Here is a 13,479-nt window from a genome sequence, read left to right on the forward strand (position 1 = left end):
TAAGGAAAGCTCTCTTAACATTTAAAAAATTTTATTTATTAAAGCTAAAACAGTTTTTCTTGAACTTAAAAAATATATTTTAAGATACATATTTAATGATCACAGTAAGCTATATAGCCTCAGCTAGGTGCTACTTTATATTATATTCATTCTACTCACAGAGTTTCATGCTTAAAGCCATCTGTTCACAGGTATGTACATATCAGCTACACTTAGTATTGAAAGTAGTTAGATAAATTAAGATATTTTGTGAATCAATAAAATGTGAGGGGGAAAAATGAATGGAAAGCAACTGTAGATACTAGAGACCTTGTGGTGTGAAGAAGGTGGAAAATGGCAGAGGGTGAGAAATAAGGAGGACATCTATAATATATATATTTTTCCATTTCTTGTTTCATATCTATGTATTTGTTGACAATGACATGTATGGTTAAGTCACTATACAGTGTATTCTGGATGAGAAATCACATTTTGTATGTTGTGATGATGCTCAATGAATGAATGTAAAATAAATAAAATTTTAAAAGAAACCAAGAAAAAAAGAAATTTAAAAATGCATTAAAAAATGCCTATGTAACTACTTCAGTACACTATATAGCACAAGCTGGGTGCTACTTTAGCGTATGTTCACTTTCCTTATTGAGGTTTATGCTAAAGTCAGACATGGGTTCATAGATATGTATATAATTGTGATTTCTATTGAAAGTTTTTAGATTAAGATCTTTAATGAATCAGTAAAATGTGAAAAAACAAAGGCATGGAAGGACCAGCAGTTAGCGTAATGGCTATGTCGCTGGACTCCCATGTAGCCGACCACGGTTTGAGTCCCAGAACCGGTGGCTTAAACTCAGGCCAGGTGTGTGTGTGTGTGTGCATGCCCAAGATCCCAAGAGGAGAATGGAGAAGAAGGGATTGCAGCGTGGCCATCCCACTGAAGGGGGTGGGGGTGATTTCATGCTGTCTAAAAGTGTCTGTCTTTCTCTTTTTGGTGAGTGCACGCACCCTATAACAAAAACCTCCCCCAATAAAAAAGGCATGGAAAACAACTGAAGATACCAGAGACAGTGTGAGAGGAGGGTGAGAAATGGCAGAGAGTGAGATGTAGGGAATCAAGGGAGAAAGAAAAAACAAGCAAAATATAAAAGAAACAAGAAATGGGAAAATTATTTGTTGATGATAACATGTATGGTAATATCCTTGATTGAGTATTCTCAATAGTGTATTCTGTATGGAAAAATCTCATTTTGTATACTATATTGATCTACAGTGAATAAGTCATTTTTTTTAAGTAGGAACTTAAATGGTTTTTAAACAGTTAGTGAAGACTTATCCAGACCTTGTCCAGAAGTTGGCCATCACTCTATCTGTGTCCTGGGGACAAAGAGGTTTTTGAGACTCCATTTTCTAGTCTCTTTGTATTTAAATCTAAGTTGTTAATTATTTTGTGCTAATAATTGCCTAAAATATTAGACACTTAAAATGTTGGGGAAACCTAAGCATGTGGTTTTGACAGTTAAGAACAAACAACATTATTAAGAAACTTGAGGAAGGCATCTTTTTCAAAAACCTTTCTGTGGTGTATGGAATTGATGAATCCACAGATTGTTATATTAAAAAGAACAAAGAAACTGCCAACAGTTCAGATCCTACGAGTAGAAAAGTATATCTATGAAGTAATCCACTCATGAGGAGCTCGACAGAGTTGTGATAGAGTGGTTTAACTAACTGAAAAGAGATGGGGGCCAGCAGGTGGCATAGTGTTTAAAGTGATAGACTCCCATATGGTGGCCTGCAGTTCAAGTCCCATACCTGGAGGCTTGAAACTCATGCTGGGTGCATGTGCTTGTGTGCCCAAAATCCCAAGAGGGGAATGGAGGAGAAAGGATTGTGGAGTGGCCATCCCTCCTGGGGGAAAGGAGTGATTTCTCATTTCTCTCTCTCCCCCTCTCGAATGAGTGCATGTACCCTAAAGCAAAAATCTCTCTTTAAAAAAGAAAAAGAAAGAAAGAAAAGAAAACAGATGGAATTTCTCTACACAATCCTATTTGTACAAAACAAGCCAAGTTCTTTTTCAAGGCTTTGGAAATTGAACATGATTTTCATACATCATCTGGCTGGCTAACTTGATTTAAGTAGTGCCATGGTATCTCAAAGGCAAAGAGAAAATTAAAAAGGAAATGAAACTACTGCCAGATAATTTTGTGGTAACTTTCAGGAATTTGTTTAGAGAGAGAATTGACAACCAGAGCAAATTTATGATGGTGGTCAAACTGATTTGTTCTGGAAATGTCTACCATCAAGGACATTAGCCTTTGAAACTAGCAAAGTACTTCTGGGTATAGGTCAAGCAGAGAGAAGATCATAATTATGCACTGTACAAATGCCACAGGTTTACACAAACTTAATCTTTATGTTTTGTGTGTGTGTGTGGGGGGAACCATGTGTTCAAAAGGCACTAATCTTTCACACTTTCTACCACTTATTTCAGTCAAAAAGATGTGTAGATAGATCAATCTGTTTGAGACAGCGGTCTGAAAATAGTTTGTGTCACAGGTATAGAAGCATTTGAAATCCAAGGAACTTACAGAAAAATCAGTGCCACTTTTAGATTCCCCCCCCCAGCACATCCAAATAAAGAAATGCCAAGTTCAGATGATGGCAGAATAATTGTGAACTATTTGTCATCAAATGTTACAAGTCTAATTCAACCTATGAGCCAGGAAGTCCTAGCCACTGTAAAAAGATACTACTGAGTAGGACTTCGCCAAGAAATACTGGGTTGTCAGAAAAGTCATGATACAGCAAAAATGTGTCATGACTTTTTCGACAACCCAACATATGGATGAAGGAATTGACCTGAAAATGTTTTGGAAGAACTTAACAGTGCTGAATTCAATTCATGAAGTACCATGAGCTTGGAACGTGGTAAAACCAAGTACCATAACCAAAGCATGGAAAAAGCTTTCCCCTACCAATGGAGGAAATTCAGGCATGAACACCAATGAAGGAGTCGTTTCTGCAGCTAACTTAGCAATGGTTTTACAGAATACAAGACTGTGAACCTGTTGACATTGAGAATATTGATCAGTGGTTTGATTTTCAGAGTAATGACTCAAGCTATCAGGTACTGACAGTGAAACTACTGAGGACCATACCTAGGCTGCTAAGCAAAAGCCTTCTAGTAAGACTAGAAGAACAGAACTGAATCCAGAGAAGCATATTAGCCATAAAGCTGTACTTGAATGAACTGAAAACTTACTGGATTGTTTAGAACAAGACAACATGCTTCTGTCTGATAATAAAATCACTATTAATGCTCATAAGTAGTTCAGTGTATTTGCACCTTGTGACTATGTGCAATGTTACTAGTTTGAAATGCTATGGATCCAAGGATGAATATGTTTTGTAAGTAATTTTAGGGTTAGGTGCCATTTTGGATTACGGAAATAACACCTATTTAATGTGGACTTTAGTAGTTGGGTGTTGACATGGCACTGTACTATTTTTCTTTTTTTAGAATTATTTTTTATTTTTTAAGAATTATTTTATTTAACTTTACTTATTTTTTAATTTGACCATAGAGAGACAGAGCCAGAGAGACTTAAAGAGAGAGAAAGAGAGAGTGGGAAATCAAGCTGCCAGTTCTGGGACTTAAACCATGGTCAACCATGTGGGGGTCCAGCACCCTTAACCACCACACCACCTGCCAGCCCCTATTTTTATTATTACTTTTTATATTTGACCAGAGAAAGAGGGAAAGTGAGGAAGCAACCCACCAGGTCCAGAACTTGAACCATGGTTGGCCATGTGGGAGTCCAGCACCTCTACCACCATGCCACCTACTGACTACTCTGTTCACTATTTCTAATCTGCATTATATTTGTTAGTCCATAAGGTACTGAGGCCAGAAATCTTGGTCTGTTTAGTGCCTGAAGTTCAATGGTTTAATAATAGACCATGTACACTGTTGGGGGGAAAAAAAGGCACAACAAAATCCAGTGGAAGAAAGAAAATCTCGAATAGTGATGGGAAAACTGAATATCCACCTGTATAAAAATGAAACTAGATCCTTACTTTTCACCATTAACAAAAATAAACTCAAAATGGGGGACTGGCAGGTAGCATGGTGTTTAAGGATGCTGGACTCCCACATGGCTTACTGCAGTTTGAGTCCCAGACCTGGTGGCTTGCTTTCTCACTTTCCTCCTCTCTCTCTCTATCTCTCTCTGCCCCTTTCTGGTCAAATTGAAATAAATAATTTCTCACTTTCCTCCTCTCTCTCTCTATCTCTCTCTGCCCCTTTCTGGTCAAATTAAAATAAATAAAGTTAAATAAAATAATTCTTTAAATAAAGAAACTCTAAATGACTTAAAGATTTAAATGTAGGGGCCAGCAGATGGTGTAATGGTTACATTGGCAGAGTCCCACATGGCTGGCTGCAGTTCACATCCTGGACCCAGTGGTTTGAAACTCATGACAGGTGTGTGTATGCATGTCCAGAATCCCAAGAGGAGAATGGAGGAAAAGGGATTGTGCCATGGCCATGCCCCATGGGGGCGGGGTGATTTCTCACTTTCTGTCTCTCTGCCTCTCCAGCAACTGCATTTGTCCTTTGGCAAAAATCTAAAAAAAACCAAAAAACAAAATTGGCAAAAATCTAAAAAAAAACAAAAAACAAAAAACAAAAAAAAGTTAAATGTAAAACCTCAAACTATAAGGCAACTGTGGAAAACACTTGAAGACATTAGAGTAGGTAAACATTTCTTAAATATGACCCCTAAATCATGGGTGACAACTCAAAAAATAGAAAAGTAGGATTATATGGGGGCTGGCAGGTAGCATGGCAGTTGGGGAAACTGGACTGCATGGCTGACTGTGGTTTGAGTCCCGGACCTGGCAGCTTGCTTTCTCACTTTCCCTCACTGTCGCTCTTCGCTTCTCTTAGTCAAATTTTTAAAAATAGAGTTCTAAAAAATTTTTATAAAAAGAAAAGTGGGATTACAACAAGCTAAAAAACTTAAATACAGCAAAGAAAATAAAGAGCGAACTCAGAATGAGAGAAAACATTTCTAATCTATACTTCAGAAAAGGGATTGGTAACTAGCATATATAGAGAATTCAAGCATCTCACCTACAGAAAAACTAATAATCCAATTTTAAAATGTGTAATCATAGAATAAACAGATGACACGGTGGTTAAGGTGGTGGATCCTACATGGCCTCCTGGATTCAGCAGCCTGAAAAACATGACAGGCATTTGTGCATGCATCCCCAAAACCCCAAGAGGAAAATGGAGGAGAAGGGACTGTGGCATGGTCATCCCCCTGGGGATGATTTCTCACTTTCTGATTCCTTCTTTCCAGTGAGCGCATGCACCCTATAGCAAAAATAAATAAATAATAATAATAATCTCTCCAAACAGAGAACTTTCAAAGGAATATATACAAATGATCGAAAAGCATGTGAAAAAATGTTCAACATCTCTAATCATAAGGGAAATGCAAATGAAAACCACAATGAAATATTACTTAACCCTAGTCAGGAGGTCTAGAATCAGAGAAAAAAAAAAAACAAAAAAAAAAACAAGTGCTTGCAAGATTGTGGAGAAAAAGGAACCCTGTACACTGTTTTTAGGAATGCAAATTAGTATAGACATTGTGGAAAATGATATGAAAGTTCCTCAAAATTTTACAAATAAAACTGCAATATGATCCAAAAATCCAACTTTTGGGTATTTACCCAAAGGACAGGAAATCATTCTATCAGAGACACACTTGCACATTCATGTTTATTGCAGCATTATTCACAATAGATGAGGCATGGAATGAACTTAAGTGCCCAAAACATGATGACTAGATTAAGAAAATGTGGTATCAGGCCAGTGGATGGTGTGGTGGTTGGGGCACTGAACTCCCACATGGCCAACGACATTTCAAGTCCTGTATCTCGCAGCTCACTTTCTCTCTCTCTGGTCAAATTAAATAATAATAGTAAAATTTAAAAAACAAAGAACAACCAAGAAAACTGCAACTGTCACAGTGGCACAGGTGGTGGGGTATCACTGCAATGCTGGAGCCATATGGGAAGTCTGGGTTCAGATCCTGCATCAACATTCTAGGCATAAGAAAACTGTATCCAGAGACCCTGTCACAGTGGCACAGGTGGAGCCTGTGACCCTGTGCAGTGGCACTGCAATGCTGGAGCCATATGGGAAGTCTGGGTTCAGATCCTGCATCAACATTCTAGGCATATCCATGTGTGCCTGCAGTCCTAGCTGCCTGGGATGCTAGGAACAGGATTGCAGCATGCCAGGTCTCTGTCTGGGTACTTCTACTTTATCTCTCTTATGTAAGAGAAATTAAAATTTTAAAAATAATTCCCAGGAAAAGCTAGCCTTCAGAAATGGAGAGATAAAGACTTTCTCAAATGAAAACAGAAATTTATTATCACTAGATTGGTCTTATGAAAAAATGCTTAAGGTAGTACTATGTCTAGAAATGAAAGAATGATAGCTACTATCATGAAAACACCTGAAATATGAAACTCACTGACAGGACAGATACAGAACAAAGAAAAAAGATAATCAAACCCTTTCAATACAGAGAACTACCCAACCACAAAGATAGACAATGTAAGAGGGCAAAATGAACAAAGGATTTACAAAACTGCCAAATATGTAATGAAAGGCCAGGAGCAGTTCTTTACTTATTAATAATAACCTTAAATGGTGCACAGCAGTTGGTGTAATGGCTATGTTGCTGGACTCCCATATAGTCAACAGTGGTTCAAGTCCTGGACCTGATGGCTTAAACTCACGCTGGGCGTGTGTGTGTGTGTGTGTGTGTGTGTGTGTGTGTGTGTCTTAAACTCATGCCGGGCGCATGTGCATGCATGCATACCCAAGATCCCAAGAGGAAAATGGAGAAGGGTTGGAGGCGTGGCCATCTGCCCTGGAGGGTGATTTCTCGCTTTCCGTCTCTGCCTTTCTGGCGAGCTCACGAGCCTTGTAACAAAAACCTGTCAGAGAGAAAGGCTCTTTCCTTTCCGTCTGGCGGCAGCCATCAGGTAAGCCAAGAAGGGCATGTACAAGTACGTCCAGGAGCTGTGGAGGAAGCAGCAGTCCGATGTGATGCGCTTTCTCCTGCGAGTCCGCTGCTGGCAGTACTGCCTGCTCTTGGCCTTGCACCAGGTGCCCCGCCCCACCCGGCCAATGAAAAGCGCAGACTGGGCTACAAAGCAAAGCAAGATTATATCACATACAGGATTTGTGTGCAGCACGCCCAGTCCCCAACGGTGCAACCTATGGCAAGCCTGTCCATCATGGTGTTAACCAGCTCTAGTTTGCTCAGAGCCTCCAGTCTGTTGCAGAGGAGGGAACTTTGGACACCACTGTGGGCTCTTAGAGTCCAATTCTTACTGGGTGGGTGCAGATTCCACATACAAGTTCTTTGAAAGTTATCCTCATTGATCCATTCCATAAAGCTATGGGAAGAAACCCTGACACCCAGTGGATTACCAAACCAGTCCACACGCACAGGGAGACGTGTGGGCTGACGTCTGCAGACCGCAAGAGTGGAAGCCTTGGAAAGGGCCACAAGTTCTACCACACTATTGGTGGCCTCGCCCTGCAGCTTGGAGAAGGCGCAATACTCTCTCCAGCTCCACCACTAAAATTCATATCTAATAAACGATTTAGGACAGTCAAAAACAAAAAACAAAACTCTCCAAAAATAAAAAGAATAATAATAACCTTAACTGTAAATAGATGAAATTACCCAATCAAAATATATACATTGGCTACAATGAAGAACTATATGGAGGTTCCTCAAAAACCTACAAATAGTTTTTTATCATACAACCCAGTAATACTGCACCTGGATTTTTACCCAAAAGATAGGAAAACACTCAGATGGAAAAATGCTTGTACATCTGTGGGTGAACTTAGCTCGCCGTGGTTAAGGGTGTTGGATTCCCACATGGTCAACTGTGGTTTGAGTCCCGGACCTGGTGGCTTGCTTTCCCACTTTCCCTGATTCTCTTACTCTATACCTCTCTGGTCAAATTTAAATAACTAACTAAATAAAGAAAAATAATTCTTTTTTTTGAGGGGGGGAGAGAGGTTTTTCGCTATAGGGCGGTGCGCTCGCCAGACAGACAGAGAGAGACAGAGAGATAGGAAGTGAGAAATCACCACCGGGGGGATGGCCACGCCACAATCCCTTCTCCGCCATTCTCCTCTCGGGATCTTGGGCACGCACGCAACATGCGCCGGTGTGAGTTTTAAGCCACCAGGTCTGGGACATGAACCGGGATCGACTACACGTGAGTCCAACAACATAGCCATTACGCTAACTGCTGGTTCCCAGAAAAATAATTCTTTTTAAAAATTTAGTATTTCATAGCTATGCCACATTTTGTTTATCCATTCATCAGCTCATGTAAAATTAAGTTATTCCACTTTTTGGCAATTGTAAATAGTAGTGCTATGGAAATTCATGTACAAGCTTTTTTTTATACATGTAGGAATAAAATTTCACATTTTAAAATTTAAAAAAGAAATGGTTTATTACTTGTTATTAACATGCATAGTATTCTCAACTGGACTGATCTGAGAAGTATTTCATGTTAAGTAGTCTCTTTAAAAGCCAAATGATGTATAGTGATTGAATGTTTAAAAAATAATGTGAATTAAAAATAATCTGAAAAATATGAAAACCTATTTGATGATGATGTGAATAGTGATGTCTTTGTTCTGACATACATGGTAATTTTGCTGGAAAAAGAAATGTTATACACTGTAAAGATATATGTGATTAAATGTAATATAAAAGATTAATAATAATAATCTTAAAATTGTTTTTTAAAAAAGAGGAAGCAGAAATAAAGTGACACAGAGACAAAGTAGCAGTGGACATAGGCAGTCTGCACCTGTGCCACCCAGACAAACTGGGTGCCTTTATTTATAGGGTAAAGCAACACTACATATGTGTATTTTATAACATTCCATAGATATAGTTGATGTTTTACAGGCATAGAAAACACGTGATATATCTATAAGGGTTTAGACATACTAAAGCTAGATGTATTTCCTGGTTATGTCCAAAGCAAAGAAATTTCTTCTTTTTTGGGGGGGGAGACTTTTTTTTTTTTTTTTTTTCTTTTGCTATAGGGCGTGTGCGCTTGCCAGACAGACAGAGAGAAAGAGAGACAGAAAGCGAGAAATCACCCCCCCAGGGGGAATGGCCACGCCACAATCCTTTCTCCTCCATTCTCCTCTTGGGATCTTGGGCACACACGCACATGTGCCCGGCGTGAGTTTAAGCCGCCGGGTCCAGGACTCGAACCGTGGTTGACTACATAGCCATTACACTAACTGCTGGTCCCCAAAGCAAAGACATTTCTCATAAATTACTTATCTAGTAAAGCCTATCTGTAGATGTGGGGAGTACATTCTTTTGCATATATCAAAAGGGTAAGCTATAAAGGATTACATGAAGCAGAGCAGGGTTAGTCTTTACATAGTGGAGTCAGGATGTTTCCCAAGCTCTCTGTAGATGTTTCCCCAGAGTATCCCCTGTAAATTCCACTGATTGCTCTGCCTACCGGAAGGGTAAAGGAAAAGGCAAGCTGCAAGTCTCCTGCTATAGCTTCAAGGAGAGTGTTTGCTCAGACCATGTTCCTGATGTCTGCTCAGAGCATGCCCCTACATCTCAGAACATGTCCCTACAATATATCTATGTTTATTATAGCACTATTCTCAATTGCTAAGACATGGAATCAACCCAAATGTCCAAGAACAGATAATTGGATTGAAAAAATGTGGCACATATATGAAATTCTACTCAGCCACAAAAACAATGAGATTGGGGCAGGCAAGTGGCATTGTGGTCAAGGGTGCTGGACTCCCATATGGCCAACTGTGGTTTGACTACCAGACCTGATAGCTTGTTTTCTCACTTTCCCTCTTTCTCTCTCACCCTGTACCTCTCTGGTCAAATTTAAATAAATAAATAAAGTTGAATAAAATAATTCTTTAAAAAAAATGAGACCCTGTAATTTAATACAAAGTAGATGAATATAGAAGGATTTTTTTAGAGAGAGATTTTTGCTATAGGGTGCATGTGCTCACTAGAGATACAGAGAGAGACAGCAAGAAATCAGCTCCCAGGGGGAATGGACATGCCACAATCCATTCTCCTCTTGGGATTTAGGGCACGCATGCACAATCATATGAAACTACCTGACAAGGGGCTAATAATAATCCAATTTATAAGTACCCTGAAGAAATATTTCTCAAAAGATGGAATATTTCATCAACAGTATATCAAAAATTTTAAAAAGCTCAACATCACTAGTTATCAAGGAAATGCAAACCAAAACCACAATAGGATTATGATCTCACCCCAATTAGAATGTCCATTATCAAAAAGTTAAAAAAAAATAGGCATGAGTGTGGAGAAAGGAGAACTCTTTTTTTCTTAATTTTGTCTGAAGATGTCTGTGCTCACTGGAGAGAGGTGAGGGCAAGTGGGGTGGGGAAGTGAGAAAGCACTCCCCACTGGGATGGTCATATCACAATCCTTTCTTCTTCATTTATCCCTCCTTTCAGGATTTTGGGCATACATGCACATACACCCAGCCTGTTTTTCAAGCCATCAGGTCCAGGACTCAAACCAGGTAGTTGGCCATGTGGGATCCAGTTCTCTTAACTATCACACCACTGTCTGGCCCAGGAATTCTTTATTATTTACTGTTGATAGGGATATAACCTCCTACAGCCATTGTAAAAAACAGTTTGAAAGATCCTAGAAAGATTAAGCAGAATGGGACCAGCAGGTGGTGTTGTAGTTAAGGGTGGGTGCTGGACCCCCACATGGCTGACCGTGGTTTGAGTCACAAACCTGGTGCTTGCTTTCTCACTTTCCCTCTCTCTCTCTCATTCTGTCCCTCTCTGGTCAACTTGAAATAAATAAATAAAGTTAAATAAAATAATTCTTTTCATTAAAAAAATTAGAAGACCAGCCAGGTGGCATGGTTCTTAGGGCAGCTGGATCCCAGATGGTCAACTGTGGAGAGTGGCCAATCTGAGCAAACATGGTGACCTTTATACACAAGCAGAAACACTTCCTTGAGCTTCATTTGCTCAGCTATAAAGGCATTTGCGTACAAAACCCACTAACTGCCTGTTATAGACTATATCCCTGGATATGTGATACTGCAAGGCAGTATCGGGCTAAAGGAAGTCACATGTGTTTATCAGATTTCACCCCATAAAGATCAGAGAAATTACATGGTGCCAGTCATTTTCCCATCTTCAGACAATTTACATTCAAAAGCAATTAGCTTTGCATTCTATTTCCTCTTCCCCATCTTCTACCCTTTAAAAGAATAAACCTGAGGCTGGTTCCTGGTCGCAACTTTCTCCATCAGAGAAGTTGGGCCCACCTTATCCTCGCTTTTCTACACTTGTGTGTCTTTGTGTGTTTATGTTTATTCCTAATCCACAGCTTTCCCCACTCAGAAAGACGTGTTCAGCAGAATCATCCGGCAGTCAGCTGTGTGGTTCAAGTCCCAGACCCAGTGCCTTGGGAAAATATCCAATACTGAAAGGAGGATGGAAGAAAAAAAATTTCCCTCTCTTTCTGCCCATCCCCCTTGGGGTGATTTCTCATTTCCCTCTCTCTCTGGCACACGTAGAAGCTAGAACCACCATATGATCTAGTAATCCCACTACTGGGAATACATTGGCAGTCAACTGTGTGGTTCAAGTCCCAGACCCAGTGCCTTGGGAAAATATCCAATACTGAAAGGAGGATGGAAGAAAAAAAATTTCCCTCTCTTTCTGCCCATCCCCCTTGGGGTGATTTCTCATTTCCCTCTCTCTCTGGCACACGTAGAAGCTAGAACCACCATATGATCTAGTAATCCCACTACTGGGAATACATCAAAAAGTAATTAAATCAGCATGTCGAAATATATCTGCACTTCTATGTTAATTGGAGCACTTTTCACAATAGCCAAGATCTGGAATCAACCTAAATATCCATCGATGGATGAATGGATAAGTAAATGTGACATATATACATAATGGAATAAAGTCCTGTCATTTGAGGCAAAGTGGGTGGACCTAAGAGACATTATGCTATGTAAAAGAAGTGAGGCACAGAAAGGCAAATACTGTATGATCTCATTCATGAGGAATCAAAATGCTGATCTTGAGCCAGCAGGTAGTATAGTGGTTGGGGTGTTGGACTCCCACATAGACAACCACAGTTTGAGTCCCAGACCTGGTGGCTTGCTTTCTCACTTTCTCTTTCTCTAGTCACAGTGAAAAATAATAATAACAAATAATATTAAAGAAACAAATAAATCTTTTTTAAAAATGTTGATCTCATAGGACAGGAAAGTAGAAGAATGGCTACCAGAAACTGGGAGAGATAAGGAGGAAGAGAGGATGGGAAAAGCTCGTGCACGAAATAACAATTAGGTAGGAGAAATAAACTCTTGTGCTCTATTGTATAGTAGAGTGACTATAGTAAACAATATTATATCATATTTCAAAATACAAAAAGAATTTTAAATATTCTTGTACAAATGATAAATGTTTGAGGTGATGGTTATGCTAAACACCCTGATTTGAGCATCATATACTGTATACAAATTTTGAAATATTACACCATGCAGATATTATGTGTCTATTTAAGCTACTTCTTGTGGTGATGATTATATAAGTCAACTACTAAAAAAAAACGCTGATATCGTATGCTTATAATGGGTTAATTTTATCCATGTAAATTTTAAAAACTTTTTAAACTCTCAAAAACTTGTTTTTAAAATGGTACATTTAGGGCCAACAGGTGGCAAGGTGGTTGGGATGCTAGACTGCCAGGTGACCAAGCGTGGTCTGAGTCCTGGACTACAGCTTGAGAGTTACACCCAGTTCATGTGCATGCATGCTCAAGATCCTGAGATGAGAATAGAGGAGAAGGGATTGTTGCATGACCACCCCCCTTAGGGAATGATTTCTCATTTTCCCTCTCTCTTTCTCTGGGGCATGTGCCCTATGGCGAAAAAAAAAAAAAAGAAAAGTACATTTATTTTAAACATTGACATGTTACTGAATTGCCCTTCATAAAGGTTGAGCTAGTTAACATAACTAATCATGTTTAAAAATGTTTTCTCAGATCTTGAAGAATCTAGGTCACATTAAATTTACACTAGAGAATAATTATAGATTCAGGGACCAACAGTTGGTGTAATGGCTGTATTGCTGTACTCCCATATAGTCAACTGCAGTTCAAGTCCTGGACCTGGTGGCTTAAACTCACACCAGGCACGTGTGCGTGCATGCCCAAGATCCTGAGAGGAGAATGGAGGAGAAGGGATTGTAGCATGGTTATTCCCTGGGGGAGAGGGGGGTGTGATTTCTTGCTTTCTGTCTCTGTCTCTCTGTCTTTCTAGAGAGCACACATGCCCTAC

General features: G+C 39.4%; 1 long non-coding RNA gene across 1 annotated transcript in view; it reads right to left on the reverse strand.

Moving 5' to 3' along the window:
* Positions 1 to 13,479, reverse strand: part of LOC106733402 (uncharacterized) — a 61,357-nt gene that overhangs the window by 29,477 nt on the left and 18,401 nt on the right. The window lies entirely within an intron of this gene.

This window comes from Tupaia chinensis, unplaced genomic scaffold (assembly GCF_000334495.1).
Source record: "Tupaia chinensis unplaced genomic scaffold, TupChi_1.0 Scaffold143654_1, whole genome shotgun sequence".
In the NCBI taxonomy this organism is placed as follows: Eukaryota; Metazoa; Chordata; class Mammalia; order Scandentia; family Tupaiidae; genus Tupaia; species Tupaia belangeri.